The following is an 18,089-nucleotide window of genomic DNA, read 5'->3' as shown; positions in this document are numbered from 1 at the left end:
TGCTAGTCTACTCTTGCCCTTCTCCATGACCATGGCTCTCTCCCCACCACAGCAACCATGATCTGTTTCTTTCCTATGTTGCATCTCTGTACTTCCTATCTTCATTGGTGTGGCCTCTTCTCTACCTTTCATTGTGGAGCTTTTTCTGCCAAGATCAATTTCTGGGGTATTTAGGATGCTTTGAAGGTTATCTAGTTGTATTTGTGGAATGAGTTAAGGCTAGCATCCTACTCTGCTGCCATCTTGCAAAGAACTCTTCACCTATTTTTTTTTTTTTTTAAGATTTTATTTATTTATTCCAGAGAGAGGGAGAGTGTGGACGGGGAGAGGGAGGAGCAGAGGGAGAGGGAAAAGCAGAGTCTGCAGTGATCATGGAGCCCAATGCAGGGCTTGATCTTAAGACCCGGAGATCAGGACCAGAGCCAAAACCAAGAGCTGGCTGTTTAACTGACTGAGCCGCCTAGGTGCACCACAGATTTTACCTTTGATGTAATTCTAACGGATTGCATTTTTTTCTCTTCCCTGAGGAGACATATCTGTAAATATGTAACTAAGCCCAATGTCCAAGAGATTATTACTGCTGTTTTGTTTTAGCAGTTTTATGGTTTCAGGTTTTAAATTTAGGTCTTTAATCCATTTTATTTCTGTGTATGATGTAAGAAAGTGGTTCAGTTTCATTCTTTTGCATGTAGCTGTCCATTTTTCCCAATACTGTTTGTTGAAAAGACTTTCTTTCCCCTTTGTATATTTTTGCCTCCTTTTTGGTTGATTAATTGGGCATATAAGTATGAGTTAATTCCTGGGCTCTCTATCCAGTTCCGTTGATCTATATGTCTATTTTTGTGTCAGTACCATACTGATATATTATAATGTAGTTTTGTAGTATATCTTGAAATCTGGGATTGTAATACCTCCAGGTTTGTTCTTTCTCAAGATTGCTTTGACCATTTGGGGTCTTTTGTGGTTCCATGCACATTTTAAGATTATTTGTTCTAGTGCTTTGAAAAATGCTATTGAATTTTGATAGGGATTGCATTAAATATGTAGATTGCTTTAGATAGCATGGATATTTAACTATATTAATTCTTCAAAAAATGAGCATGGTGTATCTTTGCATTTGTTTATATTGTCTTCAGTTTCTGTCATCAAAGCCTTATAGTTTTCAGAGTATAGATCTTTCACCTCCTTGGTTAAATTTATTCCTAGGCACTTTTTCTTTTTGGTGCAAGTGTAAAAGGAATTATTTTCTTAATTTCTCTTTCTGAAACTTCATTATTAGTATATAGCATATAGCATATCTTGTTGAGCATATCTTTGTTGAGCATCTTAAAGGTCATCTTTATGACCTTTAATTTGAACTCTTTATCAGGTAGATTGCTTATCTCCATTTTGTTTAGTTCTTTGCCTGAAACTTTGTCTCATTCTTTCATTTGGAGCTTATTTCTATGCCTTCTCATTTTGTTTGTTGTTTGGTATTTATTTCCGTGAATAAGCTGGAACAGCCACTTCTCCTAGTTTTAAAGGAATGGCCCTGTGTGGGAATATCTTCTGTGTAGACTGTCTGTGCCTGGCAGCTTTGGCTGGCTAGCTGGAACTAAAGCAGGTATGGGGTGGAGGTCCCTGAGCACTCTGTACAGGGATTCCTGGTGGGTGGGATAGCTGGAGCCAAAACGGGTACAGGCAGGGGGGGTTTGGGGTGGTCCATGCAGAGGGTGCCCTGGCAGGAGAGGTGAAGCTGAAAACTTGTGTTATTTATGTCTGGTTTTGTAATTTCATTTGCTTAGCAATTCATTATATAGAATTTTATAAAAACATTAGCATTTAATGGATAAAAAATAAAAATCTGTTTGTCAACACAAAGGAGTTGAAAAGCACTGGTTTAAGTGGGACACTGGGTTTTTATCACAACTGACAGTAAATTAACAGAACAAAATGCTTATAAACTTTAAAAGTGTAATTCTATTATATTTTTCACCGTATTTTTTTCTAAAGATTTTATTTATTTATTTGACAGACAGATATTACTAGTAGGCAGAGAGGCAAGCAGAGAGAGGGAGAGGAAGCAGGTTCCCTGCGGAGCTCGATCCCAGGACCCTGGGATCATGACCTGAGCCAAAGGCAGAGGCTTTAACCCACTGAGCCACCCAGGTGCCCCTCCACCATATTTTTTTTAATACACAGTCAAGTCTAGCTTCTTTTTCCTTAATTTGAAGTTTCTTCCTAAGTATGTTAGTATCTGCCCCTACTTACTAGCCAAGTTTATTCTAATCACTAGTCAAATTTAATCATGATTGTAAAAGGTCTAATTCAGTCCTGTGGGCTTTCTTTCACCTCTAGATTCATTAAGCATAATTGTCTCCATTACCCAAATCAAAGAAAAAATGCAAGCATGCTTCAATGCAGTGTTGGTCACGGTGAAATATTCCTTCAGGACTGATAGTTCTTCCAGGATTGATAATGACCTACTGATAACTGTTCCCTTGGACACGCCAGCCATTTATTAATCCATATAACACAATGATGGCAGTCTTCCAGCAACCTCAACTACCTGATACAGCTTAAACCTGACAGTGCAGAAAATGGGTGTGAGCAGTGAATGAGAGGTATCATAAATGCTCCATATGGTTCTAAATATCGGGTTGGAGCATGGAGCTGTACTAGGTCAGAATGTAAAGTGTTGTCATTGTGTGTAGACTCAGGTTGGTAACTGGTGCTATTCCTTTTGCCGTGAATAGCATAATCGCCCTCTATACCACCCCTTCAAACACCACTTCCTCTATAATGTCCACTCTAAGACCTTCATTCTCAGTGTACTGACAAGGACTTGCATAACTTCAACTATAAATAATATAGCTTCTATCTAACTTGGTTGTACTATTTTGTTTACACATCTGCCTGTCAGCCCCTCTCAATGAAGTGGTAGAAGGCAGGGACCATGTTTTACGGCTATCTGTATCCTTAGTATCCTGTACATAATAAGTATTCCACAGTGTTGAAGGAGTGAATAAATGGTTATCTGATTTCACCTTCAGTTATTCTGAGGGACGAGAATACCCAGGTGCTTCTATCCTCTAGCAAGGTTAAAAATTTCTTCTTGTGAATATCTGTGATTTCAACAGAATGTATAAAACAGGCTGGAGTAGAAGGTGGTTGTGTCAAGAATAAAGCTCAGGGCTGCCTTCCTGCCTCTGGTGCCATTTTATTAGTCTACTTGCCCCGATGGCTAACTCTGATGTCTTACTTGCCTTGACTAATAGAGAGCTGATTAGCCCTTTCCTCCAGTCAGACTAGGCATGTTTCTTTACTTCCTGACTCCTCCAGACTGTCTTATGTCCAGCACACGCTGTCCTCTTTCTTTTTCTTTATCTTTACTTGGAATATCTGCTCCAGGTAAATGACTAATTATAAAATATGAATACTAAATATGAAATATTGAATTTATAGCAAGTCCATTCTCTTTGTTAAGCTTCCTATTATATATAGTAGTCCCGTATAAGAGCAAGGTATAATTCTGATTCACGAGGAACTCACAATTGAGTGAGAAAAACAGATGAGTTAATCAATTATTAAATTTCCTAGAACTATCATTAATTGAATAGTCTCTCCAACAAGTCTTTTACTTTTATAACCTCATTTACTTTTCATAAGCTGTGCTATTATTATTTCCATTTTACAGATAAGGAAAGTGAATCTTGGGGAGATTGTGTAAGTTGCTCAAGATCTCATAACTTTTAAGAAACAGAATAAGGATATAAAGTTAAGGTGTTTGAATAGCAAGTCTGCTCATGTAACCATGCCATAATATCTGTGAACATCTTGGTCCCTTCCCAATTTCCTTTTCTATCTTATCTAGAAAATTCACTAGGTGTGGGAATGGAGTGGGTCTCATTTTCCAATTATGTTTGGTAAATTAGGAGGTACTATAGTTGTCATGCGTGGACTTATTTTCCTGTAATGTTAGTGGAGAACATCATGCAAAATCTTAAGTAGATTTGTAAGAGATTAAAATCTGTAGTCTGCCCTAACATACCAGGGCTGTTACCTTTGCATAGATTAAATTATTATCTTAAAACTTATTATTTAAGAAAACAAGCAGGTTAATAATATCCATTATCCTGTCTTCTATAAGAATCTTGAAAATCATTTTGGCTTCGATTTCTTCTTGGTAATCTTTCTGTGCCAGTAATGTTTTTGCTTTAATTATCCACATTCTCCTCTCTAAAATACATCACCTTTCTTGTCTTCTGAAACCTGTCTGATTCTGTTCAAATTCTCAAAAATAACAGTTCTTTGACCTATATGGACCCTGATAATTTTATAAATGCCTTGTTATGAAAATAATCAGATATTTCACACTTAAAGCCATTTTATTTTCTCCCAGGTATCTTCCTATTGTGGCTTGATTCCTTGTCCTTCTATCTTCTGTGAGATCTGTTTTGCTTCCAGTTACAATTCATTTTTTAACATAATTTTCTAGTGTTACCTGTGATCGTATTTCTATTGCACTATAGCAAAGAAGAAACAATACGTCCCTTTGTCCTTCCTACAGTGAGAAAGTGAATTATATTGAGCGAGAGTCATGTTTTTCTATAATATAGCAAATCCTTATCTTTTTATGCTGCAGGTGACTGGCAATGCCTAAGTAGTGAAAAATGTCTTCTCAGCATTATGGTTAATGCTGCTCTGGTATTTTTCCCCCATAAATACAAAATAGAATCCCTATAATATGTTGGGAAAAAAATAGGTATTGGTGACTCACTGACAAGTGAATGTATAGATCAGCGCTAGGTGTGAATTTTGAGTTTTACTTTTATGTAAACCACTTTCTGCAATCTACTTGTCTTGATAATCCCACTACCCTGTGAAAAACAACAGTCAATTTTATTTATTTAAATGGAGCCAACACACTGAATTTTGCCAAATATTTGATTATTAAGGCTACAATTATTATTTTCTATTTCTAGTGGGATTTAAATAATGAGAATTACTTTGATACACTAAGAAAACCAAGCAGCAGATTGTTTCTTGAAGTATTCATAACAAGAGAGATTTCTGCATGAAAGACCTTTATTTTATAGTGTCAGTTTACTTATACAATATAGCATGATGTATTAGCCAGGATTCTCCAGAGAAACAGAACCAGTAGGATGTGTGCATAGATACAGAGAGATTTATTTTTAGGAATTGGCTCACGTGATTGTGGGGATTGGTTAAATTCAGTTCTGTAGGGCAGGCTGCTAGGCTGGCATGCTGGCATGCTGGAGACTCAGGAAAGAGTTGATATTGTAGCTCTGGTTCAAAGGTCTTCTACAGGCAGAATTCCTTCTTGGGAGACCTCAGTTTTTTTCTCTTGAGGTCTTCAATGGATTAGTTGAGACTCACCCACTGTATGGAGAATAATCTGCTTCACTCAAAGTCTAAGGATTTAAATGTTAATCACATCTTAAAAAAAAAAAAAACTTTCATAGCAACATCTAGTCTGGTGTTTGACCAAACATCTGGCCACCACAGCTTAACCAAATTGACACATAAAATTAACCGCAAATGATCATATTTTTAACCAGTTGTGAATTATTTCCAAATTCACCACAAAATTTAAAGACCATACTCATAATAATTAGAGCAAGAATGACTTTTGGGAATGGATGCAAGAGAATTTTATAAGATCTCATATAGAGACAGATGCCGAACTGAGGTCATTTTACTCAGTCTTTCCACTTAAGGCACAGTCTTGACTACTGTGGAGAAGGAGTTTGAAATTAAGGGGATAGATGACTGGAAAGCAGATTGTGTTGTCTCTGAGCTACAGTTAGACAGAAATTATTGTCACTTCTCTGAAGAAGAAGAGAAGCATCCACACAAGAATTTCTTGCTTGCTATATTAGGTGGTAAACTGTTTATGGCACGTATCGCATATCACTTTTCTTCTGCACCTCATTGATTGTCACATATTGTTGGATAGTTGAAGTGGAAAAGTGAATCCTTGAAAAAGTTAACCCACAGATTCAGTATACAAAGGGACCAAGTGAAGCCAAAAGGGCATCAAAGGTAGGGAGAAGTGTAGGGAATTGAGTGAGTGTAGGGCTGGTGAACAAATAAGAGATGTTTGAAAGAGGCTGCTTTTGAAAAAGAAAGCAGTGGGCTAGATAGTTGGGTCAGGGAGTAATGCATTTTGATAATGTGATCCTCCTAAAATGTTAGTATCCTGAGGTAGAGGTAGATGTACTCTAGTGATGTGAGGAAGGGCAAGAATAACATGATGTCGAGATGGTTCCTAATTCATATATACATTATATATTACTTAGGATGATGGGAAAGGATGTAGGGTGGGAGGAAAAATATGAGCCTGATACCATGTTCTTTAGAGAGGTGAGAGAAGTTGTGAAAGTTACAGATGAAGGCAACATTGTCATTATAAAGGTAATTGATGTTTGTGAAGGTGATAGAAAAAAGCTGCACTGTTAGAAGCCGTTGAGGCTTTCAAGAATGAGAAGTCTGAAAAAGGTGTTCTCTTATGACTCTGAAATGGCTCTGGTCATGGGAAATTGTGTTCAGGCCTGGTTTGGAAAAAAATAGGATTAAGGTAATATGTGTGTGGACTGACTTGGGTGAATATTTTAGGGGAGACAACTGAGGTGAAGAGTTTGGATCAAGAATAGTTGCTTTGGGGGCACCTGGGTGGCTCAGTGGGTTAAGCCTCTGCCTTCGGCTCAGGTCGTGATCCCGGGGTCCTGGGATCGAGCCCCGCATCAGGCTCTCTGCTCAGCAGGGAGCCTGCTTCCCTTCCTCTCTCTCTGCCTGCCTCTCTGCCTGCTTGTGATCTCTCTCTGTCAAATAAATAAATAAAAATCTTAAAAAAAAAAAAAAAGAATAGTTGCTTTGGAGCAACTGGAAGAAGCTGTGGTTCAGGATAAGCAGAGATCATGTATCTAATATATACAGATAATTCTCTTTCTTAGCAACACTGGGGGAGCTAATGTGTTGTGAGGAGCCCTGTTAGACATACATACACATGTATTCACATACACTAATCAGCAATGTCTCAGATTCTACAAGAAGTAGTATGAGTAAGGTTAAAATTCTGAAGACCAGCAGAATGTCTTATTATTTGAGGGTGCTGATGTCATATAATCTCTGCACACAAAAATGTTTAAAAATTTAAGTCTTTGCCGAGAGAGTTCTAGAGAATGTTGTTATATAATGCTAAAATATATGCAAAGTATTACACAGACATTAGAATCAAATTTCCTGTCCAGTGAATTAGACATATTGCCAATGATACATGAGACACAGGAAGTAGGTTGCGTAGTAAAAGTGAAAACAACATGAAGCAGTTAGTAACCTCCAACCTAATACAATAGATGGACCAAAAACACTACCAGGTTTTTATTTACACATGAATGATGCATGGTGATTTACAATGCTGAAATAAACCCAAGTGGTGATTTACCTACTCAATATTCTGCTTCGAATACTATTTCAAACAAAAAAAAAAGTATTAATACAAGTGCCAGGCACTGAGTTCATTAATGTTAAATTGACACATCTGCCTTTTATCATGTGACTCAACTCCAAAGGCAAATGTGGGTAGAACCTGGCCGCAGTTCAGAGAACAGCTTATAAAGGAGAGCTAAGGACTCTCCAAGGCTTCTGAGCCCTTTGATGGTCTTCTGGCATTTTCTGCTTATGCTCTTGCCTTTCATGTTGAAGCTTTTGTCTTCTCTGAAGGTTTGTTCTAAGGAGCAGGCATAGAGAAACATTTTCCACAGATCCAACTATGCCAATTGCTCCGTAACATTTGGGGTACCATTAACTTTGAGGATCCACCCATCTCATTATTGCACAAAGAACAATCAGCTCACTTTTCCCCTTCTCATTCTGCAGATACCAGCAGCCTATCCTCTGTGGGGGAAAAGCATAAAAAGCTCTCTGTCTTCTGAGGGAGGAAGCTTTTTTCTCCCTCTGCTACCTGAACTTGACAAGGATATGCTTCAGTGGCATACCTTTGACCCATGGGTTGCAGCACTGGACTAAATAACTCTTGAGTGTGTTGTGAAAGTCCTCTGGGAGATACCTCTTCCAAGACAATGTGTGTTCCTTGAAAACGTACAAAGGAAAAGCTTTGGGCTTAACACGAAAAGACGTGATTTTGAATCTAATCCCCCAACTTGCAAGCTGTATAAAATTAGGCAAGCTTCCTTTCTGAGTCTCCTTATAAAGTGAGAATAATAAGGTTTACTCTCGGGCTGCTGTGGAGAAATAATGAGGTAGGATATGAGCAATAACCTGGCAAAGATCCTGGTCCAAAAAAACCCCCTGCTCAATAAATGCTAATCCTATCATGTTCTTAGTAGGCAACTGATAGAGGCCAGGCATTGTGCTAAGTGCTTTCCAGATACCATCTTATTTAATCCTTCAGCCATCTGGCGAGGGAGGTGTTGTTTATCCCCATGAATCCGATAAGGAAATGGATGCTGAGAGAATCAGATAACTTAACAGTAAGTTTAAGTCCTAGGATTTGAACTCATCTGAAGAAACTCTCTCCTTTAGCTTGCGTTGACTCTCGGTTTGAAGTAGAAGGGTAAAGAGCCATTAAAAAGGAATAGATCGGAGCTTTACTGGACTCCTGTCCTCATATCCAGGTCACTGAATACTTCCCTTACTTCATGCCTGTTACCGGATAGTTCCCCAAGAGTCATTAGAATATAAGCTTTTTGAAGATCTGTTTTCTTCTTTCTTCTTCTTACTTTTAATGTATCAAGCACAGTGCCTGGGACATAGTAGAACCTCACTAAAAGGCTTTTGAATGATTAGTGAATGATTCCATGTGCAGATAGCCAGTAAGGATTTGGAAATTGCACGAGGGAGTAGGGCCTACAGCTGCTCAAGAGGTGAAGAATGAAGATTGGCTCTGGGTTCAGACATGACTCTCCAAATATTACTAAGAGCTTATAAGAGAGTTCTGAACTGCTAGATCATTCCAAAGATTCCTTTTACCAGGAATTAGCCTAGAGACAAGCCATTATCTGAAGCAGATTTTGTGATGACTTGGGTTTCTTTGATATTCCTTGTCAAACTGGCACTGATTTTCTGATGCTCTTGGCTTCTCTGGTTTCCATGGTACAAGTTAGTCCCAGGCCAATAATGCCATAAACAAGCTGTGGAGATGCACTGAAAATTGTAGCTATTTCAGAATTAAAGAGAAATACTAGAAAAAAGCAATTTTGGGGGAAATATTGTATTGTTCTCTTGAAATTTCATTGCAGGAGAGGATCTATAGATCAAGAAAAAGGAATCATAGCTTTTCAAAATACTGATAGAAATTCTATTGGAAAATGGTTAAAAGTTCATCTAGGGCTCTGCCTGAGGGAAGAGGGCTTTTCTCTTAGGCATAGGTTCTGAAAAATTTTATCTTTCTCCCTTGAAGCATCTTCTGACTGCCACCCAATAAAGCAGAAGGAACACAGAGACAGTGATTGATGGCTCTTGTCATCATCCGGAGGCATATCTGATAGGCAGGTTTGGAAGAGGGGTAAACAGGGCTGGAGTGAAAAGTTGGAAGCAGCCAGAAATAGAAGAAGAGATCATGAATACAGGAATCCACTCAGAAAAAAAGGATGAAGGTGTGTGTTTAGACTTGATCTATTATTTTCTGGTAGGCCCTTAATGATTTTGCTTTTTGAGACACAATTCTTAAATATAAATATAGTATGAAACACAAGTTTAAAGCTAACTTCTTCTAAAATATATATATATATATATTTTTAAAGATTTATTTATTTATTTATTTGACAGAGAGAGTTCACAAGCAGGCAGAGAGCCAGGCAGACAGAGAGGAGGAAGCAGGCTCCCTGCTGAGCAGAGAGCCTGATGCGGGGCTCGATCCCAGGACCCTGAGATCATGACCTGAGCCGAAGGCAGCGGCTTAACCCACTGAGCCACCCAGGCGCCCCATATATTTTTAACTTACTTAAAAAAATTACTTCTCAGGCTGGCATCCTCTATCAGATACAATTTCTCAGTAAATAGATTTTTTAAAAACTAAATTTGTCCTTAGATTACCATGTTAACAAATTATGCTTTTCAGTTGTAGGGTTTCTTAGAAAACAAGAGTATTTTAGGTTTCTTTAATATTCACAAGACTTTGTATTCTAGAAAGAAGTTGGCATAGTGTCAGTGGGAAAAAGCCCAAAAATATTTTCTAATTTAGTCATCAGATACCTTACATTCTAGTTCACATCCTATATAAATAACTCCTCTCCAGCTCAGTCCACATTTTTAAAACTATCTGATACGTAGAGAAGTATTCTTGGGTATGAATTTCTATAACAAATATTTCCAAGTTCCTCTACCTTGTTTCCCCACTACCTCAAGCAATTTTACCTATTTGTGGTATTCATGGTTTTGTTCCATTATTTAAAACAACCTGCAGGGTATTTTTATATGTTGCAATTGTAACCATGCATGTAGATCTGTTGTATCAGGAGGGATTTTTACTCTCTGCAATCCCCAAAATATAAAACAAAACAAAACATAAGGTGTGTAGATGCAGTTCCTGATGTCATGATTAAACATAGGGAGGATGAATGAGATAATGAAGGAAGCTTTTTGAGCTCTGAGGAGGACAGCTGCTCCGTGCAGTCAAGACATCATTATTATTAATTACCTTTATTCATTTTCAAACCATCTGTTTCCAAATATGAGCACTTGTGGCCCAATTCTCCTCTTTCAGTGCCCCCCAAAGTGTCCCATATACATAATTAATCTTCAGCTGGTTTCAAAAGAAGCAACCTCTTAGAGAGATGGATGGTGCTGGAACAAAGGGAAAACATTAATCCATTTCTTTGATGATTCTTTTGTTTGAAACAAGATTATTCACTCATTAAATTATTTTGTATACTTCGCTGCTGGTATTAGGTCTGTAGAGGTTTTTTTTTTAACCTTTAAAAAACTAAATAATGCCATCTGGTGGTGAAAATACATTAATGTCTGCATGATATTTCTATGATATTTCTATACAAAAAGTGGTCTTTTGTATTACAACAGCTTCATTACTGAAATAATTTTTAATGAGTTGACTGAGATCACTGGGAAATAGAAAGAAGATTTTACACATCAGATAGCACTAAATAGTTTGCAGTATTATCTGGCCAGATCCAATTATACAGTGACAAAATTCCCAACTCAAAAGTTCTTTTCATCCACAAAGAATGGTAAGAAATGAAAATAATTGTGGAAAGCCATGGAACTGGTTCTCATCTTAAGTAACTAGGAGTGCCAATTTCCTGGTTATCTGTGTTATTTCCTCTGTGGTTGCATGTAAATAAGATGAGATCTACCCATAAAATTCAGGGCTGCACTTGTGGGTGATGGGCCAACTGCCTGAAGAGATGATGCTCTTACTCATTGTTTTGAAACTTCGCTCACCTCTGGAACACAGTTATATCTGTAACCTTTAGGGGTAAACTTGCTAGAAGGGTTTTTGTTTGTGTGTCTATATTTTACATAAGAGCCTGAGGAACCTGCTGTTTGAACCCAGTGGGGATGAAAATGGAGACCACTGTAAATGAAAAACTGTATTTTCCTAGTCTTTTCTGTCTTTTAAAGACTAAGTTGTGTCCTAAGAGAGAAATTTTCAAAATGGGAAATGTCTCCAGGCAACAAAATTGATTCCTTTATCTTCGATTTTTCTGAAAATTGGCTTTTAGTAGGAGGACAGAGAATAGGTCTGGCACAAAGACAGTGTTCAATAAATGTTTTTTTTAATTAAAATGAAGAATGTTTCTTCCCTTGTGGCCCTTATAAGAGGAGACTTCAACCAAAATGAAATTTCTGATATGCCAGTCTACCTCATCACTGCTCTGCCTAAAATCCTTCAGTGGCTTCATAATCAATTCCAAACTCCTTACAAGGACCCTCTGTACCTTTCTTAACTTATCTTCTCATTCCCCCACTTCACTACTCTGTCCTAATGCAAACCTATATCCATGTGCGTGCATGTGCATGTACACATACACACACACACACGCACTTTGAATAGATCTGCTCATACAAGGCTACTTGCCATCGCCCAAGGCCATTACATTATGCCAAGGCTTTGATGACCAAAGTACTCTTTCTTATGTTACCTGGTGACCTCATAATCTTTTACATAGATTAAGCTTAAACACTACCTCCATTATGAACTTTTTGTTGACTTTCTTATGTGGACAGTAGTATTTTTTTCTCTGTGCTCAGAGAACCTAATAAACATACTCCAGTATAGCCCAGTTACTCTCCTAAAATTGTTTCCATGGACATCCTCAGTACACTGTGTGTTTCTCAAGAGCAGTAACTGTGTTCTATTTTCAAAAATCTTTTTTTGGGGGGCGTGCCTGGGTGGTGCATTCAGTTAAGCCCTTAAGTCTTGGTTTCTGCTTGGGTTGTGATCTCAGGGTCATGAGGTGGAGCTCTGTATGGGGTTCTGTGCTCAGCACAGAGTCTACTTCTTTTCTTCTCTGTCCTCCGCCTCTACCCCACACCCCAATCTCTCTCTCTCTCCCTCTCTGTAAAGTAAGTATATGATTCTTTTTTTTTTTTTTTAAAGATTTTATTTATTCATTTGACAGAGATTACAAGTAGGCAGAGAAGCAGGCAGAGAGAGGAGGAAGCAGGCTCCCTGCTGAGCAGAGAGCCCGATGTGGGGCTTGATCCCAGGACCCTGGGATCATGACCTGAGCCGAAGGCAGAGGCTTTAACCCATTGAGCCACCCAGGCGCCCCAGTAAATGATTCTTTAAAAAAATATATATTTTTTTGCTATTTTGAGTGATAATTAATCCCATTAAGCAATTACTTAATGCTTGTTAAAGGCATGAATGATAGAGGTTGGAGCTCAAGCTCCAATATCCCGCCTCCTATCTCTCTTGTTTTTTAAAGATATGTGTGCTTATTTATTTATTTTTAATTCCAGTATAGTTAGTATACAGTGTTATGTTAATTTCAGGTGTGCAGTATAGTGATTCGGCAATTCCATACATCACCCAGTGCTCATCACAAGTGCCCTCTTAAATTCCAATCACCTGTCTCACCTATCCCCTGATCACCTCCCTAACAGTAACCTTCAGTTTGTTCTGTATAGTTAAGGGTCTGTTTCTTAGTTTGTCTCTCTCTCTCTCTTTTTTTCTTTTATTCCCCTTTGATCATTTGTTTTCTTTTTCCACACACGAGTGAAATCATATGGTATTTATCTTTCTCTGATTTGTTTTGCTTCGCATAATACTTTCTAGCTCCATTCATGTCCTTGCAAATGGCAAATTTCACTCCTTTTAATGGCTGAATATTATTCCATTGTGCATGTGTGTGTGTGTGTGTGTGTGTGTGTATATATATATATACCACATCTTCTTCTCCATTCCTCTGTTGATAGACACTTGGGTCCAATCTCCTCTCTTATTTAATAGACTCAAACCCATTCCAGCTTCTCTGTATCTATTAAGGTAGGTATGACCATATAATTAATTTCTTATCAGTAAGGTGATTGGAGAAGATATGTGACACTTCTATACTGCTTTCTTCTTAAGACATTGCTTGCTTACCCTTTCCCCTCTCCACCCCCCACCCCCCAAACCAGATGCTGCAGCAGCTGCTGCTTCTTTTTCTTTTTCTTTTTCTTATTTCTGGCTACCCCTGACTGGGAAATGGTAAGAACTGAGCAGTCTTCTTGAACTAAGAGACGGAAACTAAAGTTGGATGAGCTGCCCTGACAGACTGGGAACCTACGTAAACTTGGTGACCAGAGCTGCTAGACCACCCCACTCTGGGTTATCATATTAAAGAAAAATAAATTGCTATCACATTGAAGCCACAATATTTTGGGATCTCTCTGTTATAGCAACTCTTAGCTGTTAACCGTATTATAAATTATTACTTATTCATATTATCACATATTATTAAATAGAAACTTCTTTCTATCATACCAAAGCTTTATTTTCTCAGCTTTATACCGGAGGAAATGGTTTCCATTATGTACTAGGGTATGCCCTAGAAATATGTCATAAGAGACATTTAAATATTACTTTTAATGATGAACTAAAAGATTTTATTGAATTTCTCAAATCATATGCAAGCATTATTGCTCATTGCCTGTTGAACTCAAATTATAATAAAATAAAAACAAAACCCCCAACCATCTTAAAGAATGGGATCTTTCCTTATAATCCTTAAAAATATCCTCTGTTCTTAAGACTCTGCTCAGTTTCCACATCTTATTTCTGTGTGAATGGAATGCCTGAGTGGCTCAGTTGGTTAAGCATCTGCCTTTGGCTCAGGTCACTCCCATATCTGGCTCCTTGCTCAGCAGGGAGCCTGCTTCTGTCTCTGCCTGCTGTTCCCCCTGCTTGCGCGCTCTCTCTCTCTCTCTCTCTGACAAATAAATAAATAAATATTTCTGTGTGGAAATAAGCTGCTTAAGAACTGATCTTCAGTTTCAGACTCAGCTTTTTTTTTTCATGTTCTAGGAAAATCCTGAGCTTGGGTAGGGGAGTTGAAGGAACTCCAGACCAACAGTCAGGTATTCATTAGTAGCACAGTACCACCTCTCAGCATCAGCTCCGATCATTGTGCTTTTTAGGTTGAAATCCAATATCCATCATTCTTTCTATCTCTGATATCTGCAGTATTTTAGAAACTAAAATGATAACCCAAATGCTGTGAGGCAGGACTGTCTTCCTTGAATGCCAGTCACCTCTGTCCGGATACCTTCCTTTGATTCAGATTGTATGGCGCAGTGATTGACTTGCCTATTAGAAATCCTCAGTCTCTGGCAGTTTTCCCCCAGTCTGGATCACTGAATGTCTTTGTTATAATCTCTACATATTGTCTTCTACTTAACATGAGGCTATCATTATATCTAGAATCTGGTTTTGTCCCCCATCCCACCCCAGTGCCTGATCCTCTCAGATGAAAAAGTCCTTGTTGCTTTTAGTATTCCGTTGTTCACTGGAATTAATGCATCAGGAGTGATAATGTGCTGAGATATGATGCCATTGGTGAGTATCTTTGTATCTGCACTCTATTTCTTTCCTTCTTTGTCATAAGTTATTCCTTTTTTCCCTCGTATTTTCTACCTATCTCTCCTCTCATTTCTGATTTTATGTGTGTGGAAATGGGAGCTGTGTTGACCATTAAGAGATCTCCTTCCATTGGGAACATTAGTTGATCCAAGGATGGGAAAATGGCTCAAGAAAGGCCTCAATATTTTTTCAGAAATTGATATAGTTGCTAGAGAGAGTTACTTTCTTTCCTTCTGAGATCATGAGCAGTAAAGGCATTTATTTATTTATTTATTTTTAATTTTTTTTTTTAAATTTCTTTTCAGCGTAACAGTATTCATTGTTTTTGCACCACACCCAGTGCTCCATGCAATACGTGCCCTCCTTAATACCCACCACCTGGTTCCCCCAACCTTCCACCCCTGCCCCTTCAAAACCCTCAGGTTGTTTTTCAGAGTCCATAGTCTCTCATGGTTCACCTCCCCTTCCAATTTCCCTCAACTCCCTTCTCCTCTCCATCTCCCCATGTCCTCCGTGTTATTTCTTATGCTCCACAAATAAGTGAAACCATATGATAATTGACTCTCTCTGCTTGTTTTATTTCACTCAGCATAATCTCTTCCAGTACCGTCCATGTTGCTACAAAAGTTGGGTATTCATCCTTTCTGATGGAGGCATAATACTCCATAGTATATATGGACCACATCTTCCTTATCCATTCGTCCGTTGAAGGGCATCTTGGTTCTTTCCACAGTTTGGCGACTGTAAAGGCATTTAAATCTGAAGATGCTGATGGCCGAGAAGTGGAGAAAAAATGGGTACCTGATAACATCTTTTGAACATTTCCACTAAGATTTTGTTGTTGTTGTTGTTACTGTCAATAAATATTCAACAAGTTTGACCTGGTTTCCTTTTACTTGAAAGTAGTTTAGACCAAGGGTTACAAACTGTGGTCCTACCATCTGTTTTTGTAAATTGTTTTATTGAATCACAGGTACATCCATTTGTTTACATAGTATCTTTGTTTTTTCCCCCATTACAATGGCAGAGTTGAATAGGTATGACAAGGACTATATGGCCCACAAAGCCTAAAATATTACTCTATGGCCCTTTACCAAAAAAAAAAAAAAAAAAAAAAAAGTTTGCTAACTTTTGATCGCTTTTGCAATAGACTTTCTTAAAGGAACTTTTTATTTTTAAACAATTAAAAGGTTTTCAAATAGAAGGGTTTTTCCCCCCTTTTTCCATACTGTGTCTTTTCTGAAGTGGACAATAACAAACGGACAAAAAGCTATAGCTGTTTTTTTCAAAATGGGTCTGCCACCAGAACACAGGTGTTGTGAAAACCACTGTTAAACCTAAACCAAAATGGGGAAGGGAAAGACTCACAACAACATCATCGTCATTGGACATGTAGATTTGTGCAATTCTAACACTACAGGTCATCTGATCTATAAATGTGGTGGGATCAACAAAAGAACTATGGAAAAATCTGAGAAGGAGGCTGCTGAGAGGGAAAAGGCTCCACTAAGTTTTCCTGGGTCTTGGATAAACTGAAACTGAATGTGAACATGGTATCACCATTGATTATCTCCCTATAGAAATTCAAGACCAGCAAGTATTATGTGACCATCATTCATGGCCCAGGACATAGAGACTCTATCAAAAACATGATGACAGGCACATCTCAGGCTGACTTTGCTGTCCTGATTGTGGCTGCTGGTGTTGACGAATTTGAAGCCGGTGTCTCCAAGAATGGGCAGACCAATGAGCATGCCCTTCTGGCTTATACATTGGGTATAAAACAACTAATTGCTGATATTAAAAAAACATATTCTACTGAGTCACCCTACAGCCAGAAGAGATACAAGGAAATTATTCAGGAAGTCAGCACCTACATTAAGAAAATTGGCTACAACCCCGACACAGTAGCATTTGTGCCAATTTCTGGTTGGAATGGTGACAACATGCTGGAGCCAAGTGCTAACATGCCTTGATTTGGGGGATGGAAGGTCAACTGTAAAGATGGGAATGCCAGTGGAACCACACAGCTTGAAGCTCTGTATTGCACTTGGACACCAACTTGTCCAACTGATAATCCCTTGTATCTACCCATCCAGGACACCTACAAAATTGGTGGTATTGGTACTGTCCTTCTGGGATGAGTGGAGACTGCTGTTCTTAAACCTGGAATGGTGGTCACCTTTGCTCCAGTCAATGTTACAACTGAAGTAAAGTCTGTTGAAATGCACCATGAAACTTTGAGTGAGGCTCTTTCTGGGGACAACATGGGCTTCAATGTCAAGAATGTATCTGTCAAAGATGTTTGTCATGGCAATGTGGTTGGTGGCAGCAAAAATGGAAGTACCAGTACCCACCAATGGAAGTATCTACCTTCATGGCTCAGGTAGTTATTCTGAACCATCCAAGCCAGACCAGTGCTGGGTATGCACCTGTGCTGGATTGTTACATAGCTCATATTGCTTGCAAGTTTGCTGAACTGAAGGAGAAGATAGATTGTTGTTCTGGAAAAAAGCTGGAAGATGGTTCCAAGTTCTTGAAATCTGGTGATGCTGCCATGGTTCCTGGCAAGCCTAGTGTTTTGAGAGCTTCTCTGACTATTCTTCTCTGGGCTGTTCTATTGTTTGTGATATGAGACAGACTGTGGGTGCTGTGGGTGTCATCAAAGCAGGGGACAAGAAGGCAGCTGGAGCTGGCAAGGTCACCAAGTTGGCCCAGAAAACTCAGAAGGCTAAAGGAATATTCTCCCCAATACCTGGCACCCAGTCTTAATCAGTGGTGGAAGAATGGTCTCAGAACTGTTTATGTCAGTTGGCCATTTAAGTTTAAGAGTAAAAGACTGGTTAGTGGTAACAGTGCATTATAAAACCTTCAGAAGGAAAGGAGAATGTTTTGTGGACTATTTGTTTTTGTGAGTATGTGTGGAAGTTTTAAGTTCTTAGTTTTTAAAATCTACTTTTTAATGGAACCAACTTGACCAAAAATCTGTCAACGAATTTGAGATCCATTAAAACAAAAGTTTAATGAGCGAGGAAAA

General features: G+C 38.4%; 1 pseudogene; it reads left to right on the top strand.

The window, feature by feature from the left end:
• The first annotated feature begins 16,399 nt into the window (after positions 1 to 16,399).
• On the top strand, positions 16,400 to 17,824 carry LOC111148346 (annotated as a pseudogene).
• Positions 17,825 to 18,089: the final 265 nt, after the last annotated feature.

The sequence above is a fragment of the Enhydra lutris genome, unplaced genomic scaffold (genome assembly GCF_002288905.1).
Source record: "Enhydra lutris kenyoni isolate GAN:26980312 unplaced genomic scaffold, ASM228890v2 scaffoldscaffold19, whole genome shotgun sequence".
Lineage (NCBI taxonomy): Eukaryota > Metazoa > Chordata > Mammalia > Carnivora > Mustelidae > Enhydra > Enhydra lutris.
Note: the sequence above shows the minus strand (reverse complement) of the source record. Positions and strands in the feature narration are given on the sequence as shown.